At 47.7% G+C, this 18,343-nt stretch overlaps 1 protein-coding gene across 4 annotated transcripts in view; it reads left to right on the top strand.

Moving 5' to 3' along the window:
* The first annotated feature begins 12,970 nt into the window (after positions 1-12,970).
* Positions 12,971-18,343, top strand: part of BMP2 (bone morphogenetic protein 2) — a 106,468-nt gene continuing 101,095 nt past the window's right edge. The window contains exons 1-2 of one of the 4 annotated variants that reach the window (XM_054819419.1): positions 12,971-16,539; positions 16,624-17,496. The gene's annotated coding sequence lies outside the window, so the exon portion shown is untranslated. Of the gene's footprint in view, positions 16,540-16,623; positions 17,497-18,343 lie in introns of those variants that run through there. The other 3 variants (XM_054819420.1, XR_008576278.1, XM_054819418.1) reach the window with 3 other exon arrangements.

Below are 18,343 nucleotides of genomic sequence, written 5' to 3'. Positions count from 1 at the left end.
CCCATGGTCCTCAATGCAACCTGTTGTAAACTCGGTACGTAACTGGATCCCGGTCTGATCGGATCCTGCCCTGAACTAGAAAAAGTCCAGCCATGTCATGCTCCCCTTTCCCGCAGCCTTACTTTTGCAAAGGAGGAAACAAACTGATCTGTTTGTCTCACCTCGGGGACCAATATTAAAATGGGTATGGCACCTTTCAGCCAAACTTTTTCAGCTGGAGAATTCTCAGAGATAAGGCGTCCATAGAGATACATTATCTATACATAAGGGTATACGTAGAGGGTTCTCTTAAGGCTGGCAGAAATCCAGGGTTTCTGATTCTCAAGAAGCCAAAAGAAACTACAGTTTCTTTCCTTTTTTAACCTCAGGTAAAGCAGCACCTCTTGGATCTGGCAGCTGCTCAGTTTCCCTTCTGTAGCAATTCTGCTGAGGCTGTGCTTTGATGCCTTTCTGCCTCTGAGGGAAAAGTTAATGTACTGGTCCCCGACTGCCCTTTGGCTCCTTGCTCCATCCCTGCACAGCACCTTGACGGCCTTTTGCCGGTGTTGCCGCTGGTATTTGAGCGGCTGTGCTATGGGCTGGGTGGTGGGAACTTGCTGCTGAGCCCACCGCACCGTTGAGCTTCCGCTATTTCTGCTGCTTCCAGGTACGCCAGCAATACAGGCAGGGCTCCTTCTAAATCTTTGCGTTGCCTTTGATAGGGCAAAAGTGAATCAAACGCAGGATATTTCGAATTAAACTTTTTTGAGGCTCCTTGAACCTTCACGTCTGATGGAACTTTGTTTCCATTGAGAGCCTTTCAACTGGGAGCAGTTTTCATCATCACACCTCAGGGGCAGTCCCATGATTTCAGAATAGACAAGCCATGAGTCAGCTATAAACAAAACTGCGGACCAGGTTTTGTTTGCAGACCAATGGGTATGTGTCAAAGACTTTGAAGATTTTGTTTTAAATATAGGTGGGTATTGTAAAACGTTCTTGTTACAACATATAGATTTCCTATCATCTAGACACAAATTCAGTACAGATTTTAGAGGGATGGAACGTCCTAAATTGATCTAAAATTGTTTTGCTTTGCATAAACACGTCATGATTTTTAAAGAACTTAGGCTCTTTCATGGACAGAAACTTGGAATTTCTCCCCTCAGACAGTACAAAGCTTTCCATTGTGAGCTCTGATGAGTCAGGAAATATTGGATCTTAAACTTATCACTCTTGCAAGACTGAATATTGTGTATTCTGTTGCTCAGAAGATTACAGTTTTGCAGAGGTGTTGAGCATTCAGGAACAAAGCTTGAATCACTGTCATCTAGGCTTATGCCTAAAGATACGTCTCCAAGGAGGAATATTGACATCTGTTTCTTTGCTTTATTTGCCAAAAAGAGGATGAAAAATATCTTGACAAGTGGACATGAAGAACTTTGTAAGACTGGTCTAAAAATGAGTTGCAAGACAAAACAACAACTCCTTTATTGAACCCATGACTGCTCAGAGTAGAAGACGACATTCTTCCCCGCCATCCCAATACAAAGAAACATGTGCCTGGACGTGTTAAAACACCAGCTGTATTTCCCAGATCTTCCTACAAAACTGATCATGAAAAAAGGAAGGGAAAAAGTTAGAAAGTAAAATAAAATATCTCTTCCTAAGAGGCTATTTGACACACACAAAAAATTAATTTGAGCAAGAGGGAAAGAGCCCTCACACCATTGCATGCCCCTGGGTAAAGCTGGAGAAAACAAAGTGCAGGCTCCTGGGCTTACCTGCTGCAGGTACATTTGACCCTTTAGCCCAAGCTGTATTTCATTGGTATATCTCAAGGAGGACGGGCTATTAAATGATTCAAGCTGGGTAAGATTTGCTGCAATGGAAAACTTGTATGCCTCTATGCCTCTCTAGTTGAAAAACCATTGGCAAAAATAGATTAGCAAATCGTTGTTGCAAACCGGACTGTTAACCGAAGATCAGAAAATGCAAGGAGATTTGAAACTGCATTTTAATTTGTCACGCTTCTAAATAATTTATTGTACATCTCACAATATATTGAAATTAAAACCTGAAGTATGACATACAGTAAATAATTCAGAATGGCTCTGTCATCAAGTGTGAGCTGGGTTATTGATACTTCATTTTAGTTAGGTAGACATCAACGTCAGCTCCTGCTGGGGATCTCTCAGTCGACTAATTGTGCTTGCCTCGGTACTGGTGAAATCCTCCTTTAGGCAGTCCGCAGACTCCTTGTGCTTACTATTCATTCAATTCTCCTAATAAAATGACTGTAAGGGAGGCTTCCTGAAGCCAGAGAAGCCAAGGGCAAATGACCTCATCCAAGGGTGTAGCCTCACATATACTTTACAAGCAGCCACAGTACCTTGAGGACAAGGCTGCAGGTATTGATCAAAACCTGATCATCTCCACTACATATCTAAGATGCCCGAGAAGCGTGAGTACAGTACACAGCAGCAACAGAAGCCAGTGCAGGAGTGGTGTGTTTTTTGCAGATTGATGGCACGTGCTTTCACATTGGCAAAAAAACACACCCAAAACCACGCGTTACTGCAAAACTGTTTTTGTTATTGGAGATTGAAATCGTAACAACCAATTAGTATCTCATTAGGGTTCTATTTACATAGCTAATGAAGATAATTTATGAGGCAAGAAAACATTTGAGACACCCTAGCACAGTCAATTGACTTTAAGATCGGTGGAGCAGAGATCCAACTGCATTTAGAGCTTCCTTTTTACCTGGATAAAAGGGAGAAGAAAAAGGACATTACCCCACAAGCAGAAAACAGCCTTCCTGGACCACGGCTGGAGAGCGTGACTTAAACCTCCCCGTGCCTCAGTTCTCACTAACCGGCCGTAATGAACTTTCCATTCCACACACTCTCTCTTTAGGGTACTGACTGGTTTTGAGCAGAAAACATGTGTGGTTTTCTTTTTCTCTTCTTTTTATCTCCAAAAAAAGAAAGGGGGTCATCAGACCTGTTTGAAATTTGTGGATCGGTCCTGTTCAGCCCATCTCAGATGAGGTCTATGTGTTGTTCTAGGTTATCCAGAGTGTACTGCAGGGCAGTGTGAATTTTGCACTCTCAACTTTTGGGAAAGATTCACTGAATGAAGTTAGGAGTTTCTATAGTGAAAGATGGTATTTAGAGAGTGGTCCAGTACACCAGACCCCTTGGTGCTGCCCCTAGGCTTAAAATTATAGGGTTTATGAATGCTTGGAGGACACTAGCTCAGTCCTTAGGAGATGGGAAGAAGTCGATTATTTTTAATTTGGAAGGGTTTTAGCAGCTCTGGTCTTGTGGAACTGCAGCTCATGTTTGGAAGTAGCAGAACAGCAAGGAAATGGAGCCCCAATCTCCCGCAGCAGAGGGAAATCAAACAACAGGAGCTGTGAACTGTTGTTTTCGGTTTCCAGTGCCAGATCAGGAGTTAATCTGATGGGGGCCTAAGCCTTGCAGCTACTTCTGTGCACCTTCACCAGAAGGCTCTATAGAACAAGCCGTGACCCAGACTAGATTGACGTGTAGCACCGTGTTTCTGGCAGAGGATGGAAACTTGTGTGATGCCGCACCCAAGTTCATTCCCACAGCCTGGGGAAGCAGCTGTCTGAGGAAGACGGGGCTGTGATCGGAAGTGTCCAGGGCAGTGCTTTGGGTGACTGTGCGCACCTGCCTCGGCACTCAAGCGCTCCTCCGTTTTTTTGGGAGAACTGCTTTGGGGGGGAAGGAAAATCTTTTCAAAGCAAGAGAAAGGAGGCACTTCTTTCTCATCAAACCCAAATATTGACATTTCTTGCCTGTTAAAACTTTTATTCTTGAACCATTGTTGAGGAAAAATATTTACAAGCTTAGAACAAAAACTGAAGGTAGAGCACCTATGGGAATCACTAGATTTAGTTCACTAGTTCACTAGATTTAGACTTCATATTCTCCTCCACGACTTGAAACAGGAACACTAAAAAGTTGCAAACCAAAGTTGAGCTAAAGCTGTGTCACACTGATACGTATTCAGACCCGAAAGAAGCTATATAAAAAGGTGAATCTGTATTTATGATCTGATTGGCATTATTAGCAAATTGTGCTCTAGAGATTAAACCATTCATAGAGAACTTTTGTAGACCTTTGGGTGGGCACAGGAAATTGAGTATCTAATGATGACATCTGGGCAATAAAAAGAAGAAACGAGCCTATTAAAATCAGAATCTTTCCCTCGCAAATAACTCCTTGATCACTCATGGTCATGGGAAATACCTTGCTGAAGGTAAACATTTGTAGTGAGAGACAGGTAATATAGTGGGTGATGACACTGCGCTCTGTGAAACGCCTGTATGAGGTATGCGCGTGTGGCTGATGCTCACAGAGTGTGGAAATACTATCTCATCCTATCCTTTTCTTTTTGCACCCATATGTCCGTGGACGGAAGACATTCTTCACAGCGTGGAAGGTGGGCAGTGGCTTCAGCCCCCCTGCCCCATCACTGGTTGGAGAATTGTTTCAAGCTACGCTTCAACACACAGCACAGCATGAAAAGTGTGCGTAGGCTTGGGATTTAATGCGGAGCTGGGATCCCAAATCTCAGTATTAAGGGGCACCTGAGCGCTTTCTGCTCTGGAATGGGTCTCAGTGGCTCCGAGGAACGGCCTTCATCAGCGTACGAAATACATTTCTCTCTGGTTGACTAATTCAGTTGCTGTAGGGACCCAGCTGTCACTGCACTGGAATTGTTTTCATTTACTACATCCTCCAACGTTTGCTCTGAAAGCTGCCGCTGCAGGAGAAGACACTTTTCCCTCATCTGCGGGAGGGTTTCAGTGTGATGATTAAGCTTGTGCTTTGCTGGCTTTTCCCCCATTTGCCACTTCTTTTAATGATGCCGCAGAAGCTCTTCATTCTTGCGCTGTTGCTGATCCAGTTGGTGCAGATCACATGGGCAGCATTCCCAGGGAGACTGGGTCACCCAGGAAGAGAAATCAGCTTGGGAAAATCACTCCTCTTTTTTCATACATCCTTGTTCCTCCTCCCCCCCGTCCTCCCATGTGTGTGTGTGTGATGCTAAAAAAAAAAAAAAGAGAATTAAAAAAAGAGGGGGAAAAAAGGCAAAAAAAGCTTTGAAGGCTTAAATCTCAGATGTGAGCTTACTCAAGCTTTTATTGCTCTTTTTTTTACCCAGAAAAGCTTATGTTCACTCAAAATGGTAATTACTTGAATCTAATTGGAACCATTTTATGTCGCTCCAGACTCATTGCTTGATCTCAATAATAAATGAACTTACAAAATATTTTTGTTACTAAAGGAATTGTAGTTGGGCAGGCCAGATCATCAATCACGATTTCCTTTATAGGCTTAATATGAACTTAATTTGATTTTGAACAAAACAACGTTAGCTGAAAAGTTAGCTACTGTACCTTCAGCTATGGCAGATATGGCTCCTACAGATTTTTAAATCCTGTTTACAAGTTAAGGATTTAAACTGATTTTTAATTATTAAATGAACGTACATTTAGTTTAAACATAAAGGGAAGGAATGTATTTGTAATGTAGGAGTTCCAACCGAGATCAAGACCCCACTAAGCGAAGCGCTGTGCACCTGCTCAAAGAAGGGATTACTTTTCACCCAAACCAGCTCTTTGAACCTCTTTAGTGCAGGAGCATGAGTTTTGGCAGAAGAGATGGAGTGGGGCCGCGTGGCCAGAGCTGGGAAGGAAGTATCCGAAGGGAGGGACGGTGGCAGCCTGTGCTTTCATCATCCCTGAGTTGTTTGGGACCGCGTTCTTGGCAGCCGGGCTTGCTTCAGAAAGTTCCTGTGCTGAACAGAGGGCAGATGGAGAGAGGAGGGAAGGGTTCTTCATCTCTGGGATAGACTGGCCACTGGAAATGCAAAACCCAGACAAGGTGTTATCGAGCTGCAGCATTTATGGGAGAAGTGGTTTCGCCTTGGTTGCGCAGAAGCCGTGGGCACAGGTAGTGCTTAAGTGGAGATCGCTGATATATTCTGCCCAGCTTACAGCTTGATAGGAATAAAACTTGAATGAGGTTTGACTGAATAATTGTCTCTAGTGGAGGGATTGCTTTTGGGGAGGGATTTGGGACCATGTGTTTGTCTGGTGAAGTGGATAAAAACATATTCACTGCCATCACTGAGCTGTTTTTTTAAAAAAAACTGAGATAAAACCCTGCCCAAAGAGGTGCTGGTCACACATCCTCATCTGGCATCAGTGCTTTCTGCCAGGCCAGCTCCTCATCCCGGCTCCTGTCCCCCTTCCCAGAGCTGCCTCTCCCCTTTTACCTGCCTGCAGAACAGCACATGCAATTGCTCCCTAACCTGGTCCAGAGAAAATAGTCGGAGTTAGCTTAAATGCATGGAGAAGTTTTATCCTAACTTGGAGCATATGGGGAGAGCTGAGTTAGGGAGTGATGGTGCATGTGAAGCGGAGGAGGCAGTCTCCCTCAGTGAGGATGTGGGAGGAAAAGACGATCCCTTTCCCCACTCCCTGCAATCACCACAGGGTTTATGGCTGTAGCGTGACACCCTGATAAAGAGGATGCCAGTCTCAAGTCGAGTGCCAGTTTGGACCAGCTTGTGGACCAAACGCAATGCAAAACTATGTTGTGGTGCATGCCGTTAAGCAGAGCTCCATAGATCCTGGCAAACCTGTGCACAATTTGTGGCAAATAAACTTCAACCCCTCTGTGGCAATGGCTGGGCACGGGTCACGGCCCCGCAGGAGTCCTCGGGAGTCCTCTTGCCTCACCGCAGCTCAGCAGCACCCCGGGATCCCACCCCGTTTCAGTCCAGGCCTGCCCTAGAGCTGCTCTCTGGATCACTGTGACTCCGCTTTCAAGTGGTTTCCCCTCTAGGCTGCTTTAAACGCTCTCTTATCAACAACTTCTGTACAGATAAAAGGTGCGTTCAACAAGCGTATGAAATCACGATCAGCTGACTGAAGTGATGACAGTGTTCATCTAGGTCCTGAGCCCCCCCCCAGGGTACCTGGGCAGGCAGAGGTAGGCATGGCTTTGGGCTACACCTGCGCCGCTAAATAAAGCAGTGCCTGGGAACACTTTTGGGCCCAGCCAAAAGCCAGTTGTACTGTCAGGATGCCTCGGGTATGCTTTTTGGGCCAGGCCAAGAAGCTCTCTCCCAAACGGTTTCTAGCCGTGGTTTGTTCTAACATTCCCGGGACCATGCCCAAGTGGCAGTTTGCATGCAGCCACCCTGGTGCGGAAGCTAGCAGTGAAGCAGGCTTTTCCATGCCAGCTGGCCTCCGTGCCCAGGAATGTTCCCAGGCGCACTTAATTTACTAGTAGAGACGTAGCCTTAGAGGAAGAGCTACAAACAGGGCTGTGGGTCTTGCTTGCTCCCATGGAATTTTGCCCTGGGCTTTGGAAGGAGAGGATTTTGCTTCTCTGGAAATGCCCAGGAGGAACATGGAGCCATGTGCTGTTGGAAGGGAAGGACGCGGGAATACGGTACATTTTTTGTCACGTCTTTGAGCTGTCGTGCAGGTGGCGATATGACAGGTTGCTCTGGTATTGCTGGACCTGGATTTCTAGTTAATGCCCTAGCATGGGTGTAAATAGTGCCCTCAACACAAGTGAGGGAAGAGGTGCAGGTTCAAGTAATCTGGGGAGAAACTAGAGACACTCTGCCCCCTGAACCCCAGTTTCTGCCTTGCCTTGTGTTGGCTTTGCAAGCCCAGCACGGTGCTGGAAGCCTTCTGAGCTGCAGGTGCCAACTTCCAAATGCCCGTGCTACACGCCGCTGGCCTAGTGAGGGTGGGATAGGGATTCACTTCCCCACAGTTAACTGAGGGTGTCATTTCCCCCCTTAAGATGGGATCCGATGCTGAGGTTTCTTCTGCTTTTAGGATGTGAAATATTACAATAAGGGAAAAGCTCTAAAGCCTCCTCATTTGGGTGAGTTATTTAGCCTTTCCCAGTTTTATTACATCGTTTATATCAAAGCAGCGGTATTACAAACCCCTTTGTCAGTAACAGGCCTAATGAAGGGATTGCCAGGAGCAGTTATACCCCTCTTGAGGGACATTCAAAACCACTACTTCTCTGAACACAATGGGGATGTTCCTTCTGCTAATCTCCCGCTCCGCTTAAAAATGTTTCATTTAAACGATCACCATGTGGCAGCTCAGGACCCTCCTTTCCACAAGGCGTTTTGAGCAAGCAGATCGAAAGCCAACGAGATGGACTTTAGACCCTAAAGCTGGCTGCTGCACTAGCTGATACCCAACGTGATGGGACTGACAACGCATCCTAACATCAGTGGCATCTCTTTGAGTTACTTAGGTAGCTCCTACACATCATTTACCTGCAGAATGGATAAATCAGACAGCTTACCGCACCAGGAGAACTTCCCATGAGCAGTATAGACCAAGCACATCAATGAAGTCTTCAATTCCTGCCTTTTGTTATTGCTTTGGAGTTAGTAGCAAAAGCAACCAATTCTTGTGGCGAGTCTGCATAGACACGCATACGGCTCATTGCAGCAATACGGCTGAGATGTGCAGTCATTAAAATTCCTATGCACGCAGCAGAGCAGTGCAGGGCCCGCATGCTACTCTGCCCAAATTCTACGGCCTGACTTACACGCTGCGTGGGAGCTACGCTAGCTCTTGTATATAGTGGGGATTTTCAGTCCGAGAACTTACAAGGCTTGTTAAATACAGGAGAAATAGTTCAAATAGAAACCATCATCATGATCCAGCGTAGAGGAATTTTGTATTTCAAATGAAATTAGAATTCATTATTTCTAATTAAAGCAAATATGTAAAATATCTGTACAGCTGCCTGGATACACATGGCAATGTGGTGCACATGGCATTCAGTCAGGCTAGCTGTGAAATTACTTTGGCTCAAGGGAAAGAAACCTTTATCATATACGTATATATTAATTTGGAGACTTTGTAGAATGCTTTTTCACAGTTTTGGCCCTGGTAAATTCAGCTTCTTTTATCAGAAAGTGTCCAAAGGAAGGAAGGAAGGATGGATGGATATTTACATATTATTACAGTGGTGTACATATTATTACAGTGGTGTATTTTTTTAATCTATCAAAGTTCCTTAATATTAATGTCTGACATTTTAGAAGTTGCTTAGGGAAAAAATAGATACAAAGCAGTCTACTTTTTATTAAATTTATTTCATAAGGAAACTATTTTCCCACCAGCTGCAGAAACAAATGTCACATTTGATTGTGCAACTTGGCATTTCCACTGTTATGGAGAGAGTGACCTTGATTTTTCAAGGATTTATTCACAAATTTAATTTTTAGGAGAAATTTTGGGGCAGTTCCTTTTTCAAAACACAGTGGCTGTCAGGGCTGTACGCAGAGGCTTGGGATGTACACGGGGGAGCAGAGAGCAAGTGAGAAAGTCAAAGGTGCAAAATAAATGGAGTTTATTCCATGGTTCCCCAGCTTGTTTGTTTGTTTAGTATTTTGCTTAATTTGAAAGGAGTTTATTCCATAGCTGACTAAAGGAATGTATTCAATGTTTAGTATACCCACGTTAAGTGGATGTGAATGTTTACTGAGTCTATACACATGAATGCTGTATAGAAAACAGAAAATGTAAGAGAGCACAAATCTCCTACAGTAATATACCACCATCACAAGTCCAGTTAGAGAACGCAGAACTGATGGGAATAATGGAATTAGTAATTGGACAATGCTGCACATCATGAATGTTTTGTGGTGCTGCTTTTTCAGCCTAACCCTGAACAGGCTGAAGGATGTGCTGAGTTTTACAAGCACGTAAACAAAGGGCAGCCAGGTCATTGTCATCGCAAACTTCAGAAAAAAGCAGGAAGCCGAGGTGTGGCGAGGAAAGGTACTTAAAGGTATTAGGGAGCGCAAGGGTTGGCTCAGGCTTTCCCAAAGTGCTAAGCAGATAGGCTGTACAACACCCATCCTGCAGCGGGGCCTGAAGAAAAGCAAAAGGGAGGAGGTGGTGGCACAGCAGGAGAGGGAATTCACTGCGCACCTCCGCTACGGTGCCTGAGCCAGTTTGGGAACAAATCCATACGTCGATACCCTGGCCGGTATCTTTATTGTCCTGACCGAGGTTGTAAAAAACCTTCTCTCTTCAGCGCAGATAGACTCGTACAAGATAGAGCTTTTCTCCGTAGTTGAAGGAGATGATTCTGTTCCTGCTAGGATTTAGGGGTTGCAGTAAGAATCATGGACGAGGCACTGCAGGAATTCGTCAGGAAACTACTGGGTAATAGATTTGGTGTTGGGCTTTTCAAAAAATGTCTGCTGAGTACTTACGTCTCACTGAAGTTTTGGGATTTTAACCCCAAAACTGTGTCTAACCTGATTATGCATCGTTGAAAATCTCAGTGTGACCTATATAGATCTTTGGGAACCTGTATACGTCTTAGAAAAACAGCCTTTCACCGCGCTCTGTAAAACAGGTAGCAGTTCTTCCTCTTCTTGGGGAGGAATGGGTAGGCAGAGTACAGGAAGAGTATTATGACTTTGGGGCTACAGATGTTCCAGGGATAAACGATACCATGAAGCAGTTCAACGTGTGCCACTAATAATTGGTTTCTGCAATTTAGAGCGTGCTTTCTGGAATGCCGCAGAGGGAATGCTGCAGCGCCAGAGCAGACAAGAGCCCGGGAACGGTCAAAGGATGTTGTTCTCCTAAGACCCCCCACTGGTCAGTAAATTTTGTGGCACACAAGCAAACAAACTACCAAATAAAAGTTACAGGGTGGGGGTTGAACTGAGACCTGCGCCCATCAGAGCTTCTCTGGAAACTGGGCACAGCTGGGAACAAGGGACGTAATTGAAAGCAACTTGCAAATAGCTTTACTGCCAGCGTGAAGCAGGTGCAGCAGCTGATCGCTTGCGCCGAGCACATGCCGCAGAGCAGGCACAAAGCTTTACTATTACTTTCCGTAGTTCTGTCTAGTTTTAAGAGGATATTTAAAAATTGGAATGATAATGACCTGAGAAAACATGACTTTACACCAGAAAATAAAATTGCAAGCATTCATTATCAAAGGCATACTGGCAAAGAAGTGTTAGAGAACAAGAATGCCTGATGATGCAATGTTTTTCATCCTGCAACTGAGCACAGAAAACCTTTTCATATGCCCTAAATCTGCAGCTACAATAAAGCCTTCATACAGACAATCTGCTTAAACAGAACGTCACGCTTGTCTTTATTTTATTTTAATTGCAAAACATTATCCCGTTTCACTGCTAAAATATGCACTTCTTAAGGCAATATGCGTAACTTTATATTATCCTCCATTTTACTTGACGTCAATATCTCTGCAGTGATGAAATTATAAGCTCCTGAAGTGGACCATCTGTGACGCAGCCATTTCTCTTTCATGTAGGGGAACACCCTCACCTCATTGTCTGCCTAACAAGACTTACATAATTAAAAAATCCCTCTTTGCTCCGAATCTTCCGACCAGAATAGTCGGCATCCCTGTCTCTTTACCGCTTAAACACGTGAACCTGTACCACCGAAACCAGTAGGAATTTTGCCACTGACTTTAGGGCAAGATTGAGCCCTGGGATTCCAGATATTTGAAATTACTATTGGCATTAACCTAGCATTTAGCCCCAAACAAAAGCAATGCCTCTTAGTGCTTTTACTAGAAGGTCTTGCAGGGATTTACAAGTGGGGGTCAGCATCATCATCCCCATTTCAACGGAGAGAAAACTGAGGCACAAAGGGAAGAAAAAGGACACGTCTAGCGCTGCGAAGAGATTGAGGTCTCCTGAATCGTAGTCACTTCACTGTCTACTGGATCTCCCTAGCCTGACAGTCTGGGACTAGTCCTATTGCATATAATTAAATGTACGTAACTGCTGGCGGTGCCTCGGAATCTGTCTGGTGATGGCTCGGTTGTTCTCCAGGCTGTACAGAGGCGTTACAGCATTTTTTTCACCTCTTAATGAGAAAAGCTACAGGTCAAATACTGGATTTTGAAATTTTGAAGTTTGTACCATTAAGGGGAAAATAGTAAAAAAAAAAAGGTATTATGCCAGCATCCCTTTTTCCTCTTTCCCCAGCAATTGGCAGGGTGTCCCTGCCCGTAGCAGGGGGGTTGGAACTAGATGATCTTTGAGGTCCTTTCCAACCCACACAATTCTATGATTCTATGATTACAACTTGTAGAAATTTATTTTACAACATAAAAGTTGTGCAGCCCTGTGAACTGATTACTGCAGCCTACGTTTGCAGATATAGCATTGTTAGGAGCAACTGTTACTGCTCATTAGCAATGGAGACATACTGGAAATGTGGAGAATACCGGGTCTGCGTTGTATTTCCTGATAAATTCCAATTTCCCCGCCGCTGTGATGGAAGGAAAGCTGAGATTTGATGAATGAAATTGAGACTCGCTGTGAAACAGAGCAACAGCTTTGAAGAGCTGCCAGATTTCAGCAAAGGTGAATAAGAAAGAAATAGACGTTTCTGAATGAACTGCCTTTCCCCTCTTTAAAAACAAATCACCACCTTGTAGATTACCTTCTCGGGTGAGAATCCATCCTTCATGGAACAGGAGACAGGCTGTGCAGCAGAGACAATTGATACATGTTAAAACACAAACCACCAAAAGACAAATATGTCTTCAAAAAACAGTGTTAAGTAATGTTTTCAAGAATGGCCACACATCATATTCACACAGATGCCAGCAGGAAGCACAGTTCAGAAACAGAAAAGCTTTCCGATAATCTCCACCCGTTATGAAGCCAAAACCTCAACATCAGTAACACATCTTAACTCATTTTCGGAAGTCACCCCTCCAGCATTTGATGCCGTACCATGTACATGTTTCATACTTCAGCACAGTTTTTTATCAAGAGGTTTATTCACTAAAACGTGCAACATCTACAAAAAGCTTACTACTACTACTATTTCACATCTCACATATTTATCATATCCAAGGGACAGTGGTCTAAAGTGGGAATTTTCAAAAATGCTCGGCGTTGGTCTAACTGGTCTGCCAAAGTGAGTAGTAAAACTGTTGACTATCAATGTGCATAGAGCGTTGCAAGTGTTCCTGCAGACCTGCGTCTCTAACTAGACCAGAAATTAGGTCATTTTGTTAAGGATTACAAATTATGTTCAGAGACCCTGGTGAGCATTTCTCATCTAGGTCTTCCAGCTGAAGTCTTCTGCCTGCAGCCATCAACACTGACGGTTGCGGTTTAACCAGGTTGGAAAAAAAGACACTACATGGTAGCAATAAATAAATGTGATTTGGTATAGTATTTGTAAGAAGAAAAGTCTTGAAAAAAGACTTTTACCATGTTGTAAAACCTATCCTTATTTGGATACTTTTCTATCATTTTACTAAGAAAACCCAACAATACCTACAGCTGCGATCTATCAGCTGTGTTTGGGTCCTGGAAAGGAACACCTGGATCTGAAACCTTAGCAGCAGGTGCCACTAGCTGAGCATTTACTGGCTCAACACCTCTCCAAAAAAACACTAACCAAAAGAAAGAAAAAAAAAAAAAGAAAGAAATTAATCAGTCCAGTCAACTATATAAAGTTCAGGGGCAGGGAAATGAAGTTTCACAAAGGAGATTAACAAATAGGCATGGTCAGGTTTCCTAAAACCCAGTATCTGTACCAGATCTTTTCAGCATAAATGGTGGTTTCTCTGGCAGGAGTTTAGCTGAAGAGCAGGCTTGATCTGAGAAGTAACTCTGTAAAGTGAAATGACACAGTGGGAGCCCACCGCGATGGGGCTGCATGTTCAGCTGATGTACCCCTTGATTACTCAGTTTCATGAAGTCTGTGAGGAATTGCTCCACCGGGAAATGCGGCCAGTTGAGCTTCGGTGTCTTTATCTGCACAGCTGTAGGGATGGGAAGGGGACGAGGGCGTGATGCCTGCTGCAAAGGGTCGTTTGGGGAGCTGGAAGTCTGGGAAGGCATATCCTGGCGTGTTTGCGCTCCACGGACCAAGCGCTCCATTCGTTATACCTATCTCTAATGCTCTTTATCATGTTAAAGATGCTCCTCAGCTCGTGGCCTCGGGTGGGCTGATGCTAGAGACGCAGTGGGAGCAGGCCTGAATGCAGTGTTCAAAGGCTCTGCGGAGCGGTAGTTAGTTGATTGTTGTGCTGATGAGGCACGAACCATAACCAGACCTTCATGGACAACACTTTGAGGGCCTTATTCCCCATATTCACCGGCACACTGGCTGAAAGAGAGCCGGATCCGCCCTGGTGAGAAATCTCTGTGTCGGGCAGGCAGCGTGGGGAAGGTGCTGGGGCACGGCCGAGGTTCTGGTGTGGGTGTCTGTACATTGAGGGAACATGTTGTAAGTGCTTTGGTGTTGTCTTTTGGGAACTCATGGGAACAGATGAGAAGGCAGAGTCACTGCCCCAGCAGATCCTGATCTAAATAGACCGAGAGATGACAAACTAGAAGGGGAAATGTTGTCTTTTACAGCCAATGTGTGTCTTGCAGCGAGGGGCCCAAAACTGAACACAGTATTTGAGGTGCAGCCTCACCAGTGCCAAGTAGAGGGGGACGATCGCTTCCCTAGTCCTGCTGGCCACACTAGTTCTGATTCAAAAATATTTAAAATCAGAGAGGGGCAAACCTACAAGACCCTCTTGATATCAGAGCAGCGTATATGCAGGCCTGCAGAACAACCACAAACACGTTTCTCCCTTGCAAGGCTCATCATCCTATCTAATACAGAAAGCTCCTGGAGATAACGCGAAGCCGGGCATACAGTACAGCCTATGCTCCAGGCACAGGGAGTAAGTGTTGAGGCAAGAAATGACTTTTTCCTGGCATGACCCACTACAGATTGAACTGGAATGGCAATTAGAAGTTGAAGTGCTCATTTAATGTCAGTGATGTGTAAACTACGTTGCCATTGTTATTTTAGTGCTGATTTACATAATTGGCATACCCTGAAGTCACACCGCACAGCACTTGCAGTTCATGCTAAAGACTTGCAGGAAGTCATAAAATTAAACATTATCTGCGCTGGAATGCAACGGAAAAGTAACTAAACTTTTGAAGGATTTCACCTCGCTCTGTGTCACCTCTCCTGCCGTATGCGTGGCAGCGAGCGAAAATCAGGTTAACAAGTGTTGGGAGCTGTTGGTATGAAGGAGCTTTTCCAGCTCTTTAATTACGCTGGTGTAGTTCTAAGGTCGTTTGTTACACTGGTATGTAACTCCTCGTGTGAGCATCTCATCCTGCAGCAAGGTTTTGCCAGTATAGCTGAAGTCACTCTAATGTGATAGGAAGGGCAGGAGAAGAGGGTCCACAGGAGGAATTATTCCAGGCCAAATGCGCTGAATTCCTGCCTCGAATCGGTGGTTTTCCTACATTGAAAAGTCATAAGATGGAGAGAAAAGGCCGCTCCCAAAGGAGGAGCTGGTAATGGAGCTGTCTCAGTTGTTATTGCTTTAAATCCTCCTCCGCAGTAATTCAAGGTGTCAAAGGCTGTCTGTGTCTTTTGCAAATGAAGCCCCTGAGAGGTATTCGGAAGAGGAGGCACAGCACAGGGCGCTCACCTTGCTGGGCAGGAGCCTGGGCTAGCACCAGGACCCCGGCTAATGACGGTGTGCCGATGGCTTCGGCTTTGATGAGGACCCTAAATTGCTAGGTATCACATACCTATGCAAGAAGGGCCAGGCCCTACCGCAGACCTCAAGCAGACAAACAAGAGACGGGGCAAAGGATGCACCCCTACCCACAAGTTACTAAATCCTACCAGGACTAAAAGATTTGCCAGCATCGGTAAAGGGAGCCAGGGACGTAGCTCGGATTGGGAGCCCAATCCCACAGGGCACGGGCTTGTCTTCTTCACCCCCGCCACCTCTGTCCTCCTCTGTGCCCGTACGGAGCCGTGCATGATGCTGGGCCCGCAACGAGCGGTCGAGGCTGCAAACCCGGGGAAGCACCGGCGTGGGCACGGCTGGGCGCCCGTCCCACCGCCCCCGGCCCCGCAGGGAGCGCGATTCGACCCCCGGGCCAGGTGCCGGGAAGGAGGCGAGGGACCGTGGGCTGGCAGAGGGTGGTTTGCGATGGGGTTGCCGTGTCGGGACCGGAGATCCGCCGCATTTCCACCACTGGAGGGCAGCCACATCTTAAAAAAAAAAAAAAAACACACTCCAAAAAAAACCCCACCAACAAAACAACCCAACAAACCCTCTGCCGTCCGCACGGCCGGCCGGGGCTGAGCCCGCACTCCGATGCACCGCAGCATCTCCGGGAGGAGACTCCTCCCGAGCCTCGGTGCTCGTTTTTCGGGGGAGGACAGAGAGGAAACCCCCGAGTTTCCAGCCCCGCGGGGCTCGGGCTCCCATGCACTGCTGCTAGCGGAGGTAGAAACGTAAATAAGTTTATATATATAATTTAAACTGATTTTAAAGCACCGGGATTCTCCCGATACCTTACGTGACCTTCACACCTTACCACCCCGGCCGGCCGGGGCACGGCGCTAATCCGATTTGGGGCGGCGGAGCCCGGGAGCGCTCGGGGCCGTACAATGGGTCATTGTTCCGCTCGGTCCGGTCCCGCGTCCCGCTCCGGGCGGCCGTACGGCCGCCCGGAGCGGGACGCGGGACCGGACCGGCCGGGCAATTCCCGGAGACCGGTGTCACAGCTTAACGGGACGTCAGCCCCATCCCTCGTCCCGGCGGTAACTGCGACCCGGGCAGGCGGCAGCCGGGCGAGGGAGGGAGCGGACGAGGGAGGAGGGAGGGAAGGAACGGAGGGAGGGAGGCGGCGTCTCCTTTAAAAAGCCGTGCGGGGCCGCAGCCCGCTCCCACAGGGCGGCTGTGATTGGCGCGGGCCCGCGAGCCTCCGGGGTCGTGACATCGCCGAGCAACAAAAAGCCCCGGCGGCGGCCGGCCACCCCCGGCAATGGTGCGGTGCGGGGCGGGAGGAGGGCAGGCCGGTGGGGAGCCCGGCGCTGTCCCCTAGCGCGGCCGTTCCACGCGGGACGGCAGCAGCAGGCTACTCCCCACCCTTTTTTTTTTTTTTTTCCTTCTTCCCTCCTCCCTCCTTTCTTCTTTCTTTTTAAGGGAGCGGAGAAAAGTCAAGCTTCATCTTAATGTTGCTGCGGGAGTCTCGGTAAATGTCCATCTGTCTGATGCGGGTGATGCAAAGGACATTTTTTAAAAGGAGCCTTTTAACTCCGTAGACACATAGGGACCCATTCACGGGCAGGCACACGCACACACACGCGAGGAGGAGGAAGAAGAAGAAGAAGAAGCAACAACTTTTCGATCGCTGCTTTTAAAAGGGAGAAGCCCTTCCCTGGCCGGGACTTGCCTTCTGCCTCCTCAACCAGCTGCTAAAAGTATGTTTCTGAGGCGGACTGTACTTCAGGGAACTTCTATTTTCTGCTCGGCAGCTGTAGAGGAGCAGCAGCGAAGTTTGGAGTAACACCAAGTGATGCGGGAAAAACACCCCGAGAGCAGAAAACCCTCCTGCAGACACAACCCCTGCTGCTGCACACAGGTATAACTTCGGCGGTCGCAGATCCGCTGAGAGCCTTCTCCGCAGGATGACTCCGTGGGCCACGGCGGAGGTGCTAGCGCTCTGGAAGAGAGAGGGGGGACGGGACACTAATCATAACAATAATAATAATAATTATAATAATCCAGCGCAGAGTTTCACGGGGGAGAAGAATGTCCTGTGGGTTTGGCTAAGGACGTAGCAGGATTTGTATTTTCCTTCTTCCCCTTCTGCCACTCCGCCGAGGGAAAATAGCTCTCCCTTTCTCTCCGTTGGGGGAAGCCGCTGCCCCGCCGCGGAGCCCCGGCGCGGGGGAAGCGGAGCCGGCCCCGAGCCCCCGCGGCTCGGCTCGGCTCGGCGCGGCTCGGGGGGGAAGCACGGGGGTCGGGACGGGAGCGCAGCGGGGAGGGCGCTTTGCGCGTCGGCCGGGCAGCCGCCCCTTCCCTCTCCCGGAGCTTTCCCCGCGGAGCGGTCCCAGCCGCGGCCCCGGCCGGCCGGGCGCACACCTGCGCCACGCCGAGGGCAGCGGGCCCGGCCCCGGCGGCGCCCCCCGGCCGCGCCCGCCGCGCTGACAGCGGCCGCCCCCTCCTCCCCTTCACCTCCGCGCTCCTTTGTTGCGGATCGCCCCGCTCCCCCGTCCCGTCCCGCCTCGCTCCCTTTGATCTCCTGCCACGGGGATTTTCGTGCCTCGCTCCGCCGGGCGCCGCCGCCGAGCACCTGAAGCGGCCCGACGGGTGCCGGCCGGGCCGCGGCGGGCGCCGCTCGCCATGGCCCGCGCCTCGCCTCGCCCCGCCGCGGGGGCCAGGCCGGGCGCCGGGGTGGGACCCACCTGCGGACCGTCCCCGGCCGC

Source organism: Grus americana, chromosome 3 (assembly GCF_028858705.1).
Source record: "Grus americana isolate bGruAme1 chromosome 3, bGruAme1.mat, whole genome shotgun sequence".
Classification (NCBI taxonomy): Eukaryota; Metazoa; Chordata; class Aves; order Gruiformes; family Gruidae; genus Grus; species Grus americana.
Note: the sequence above shows the minus strand (reverse complement) of the source record. Positions and strands in the feature narration are given on the sequence as shown.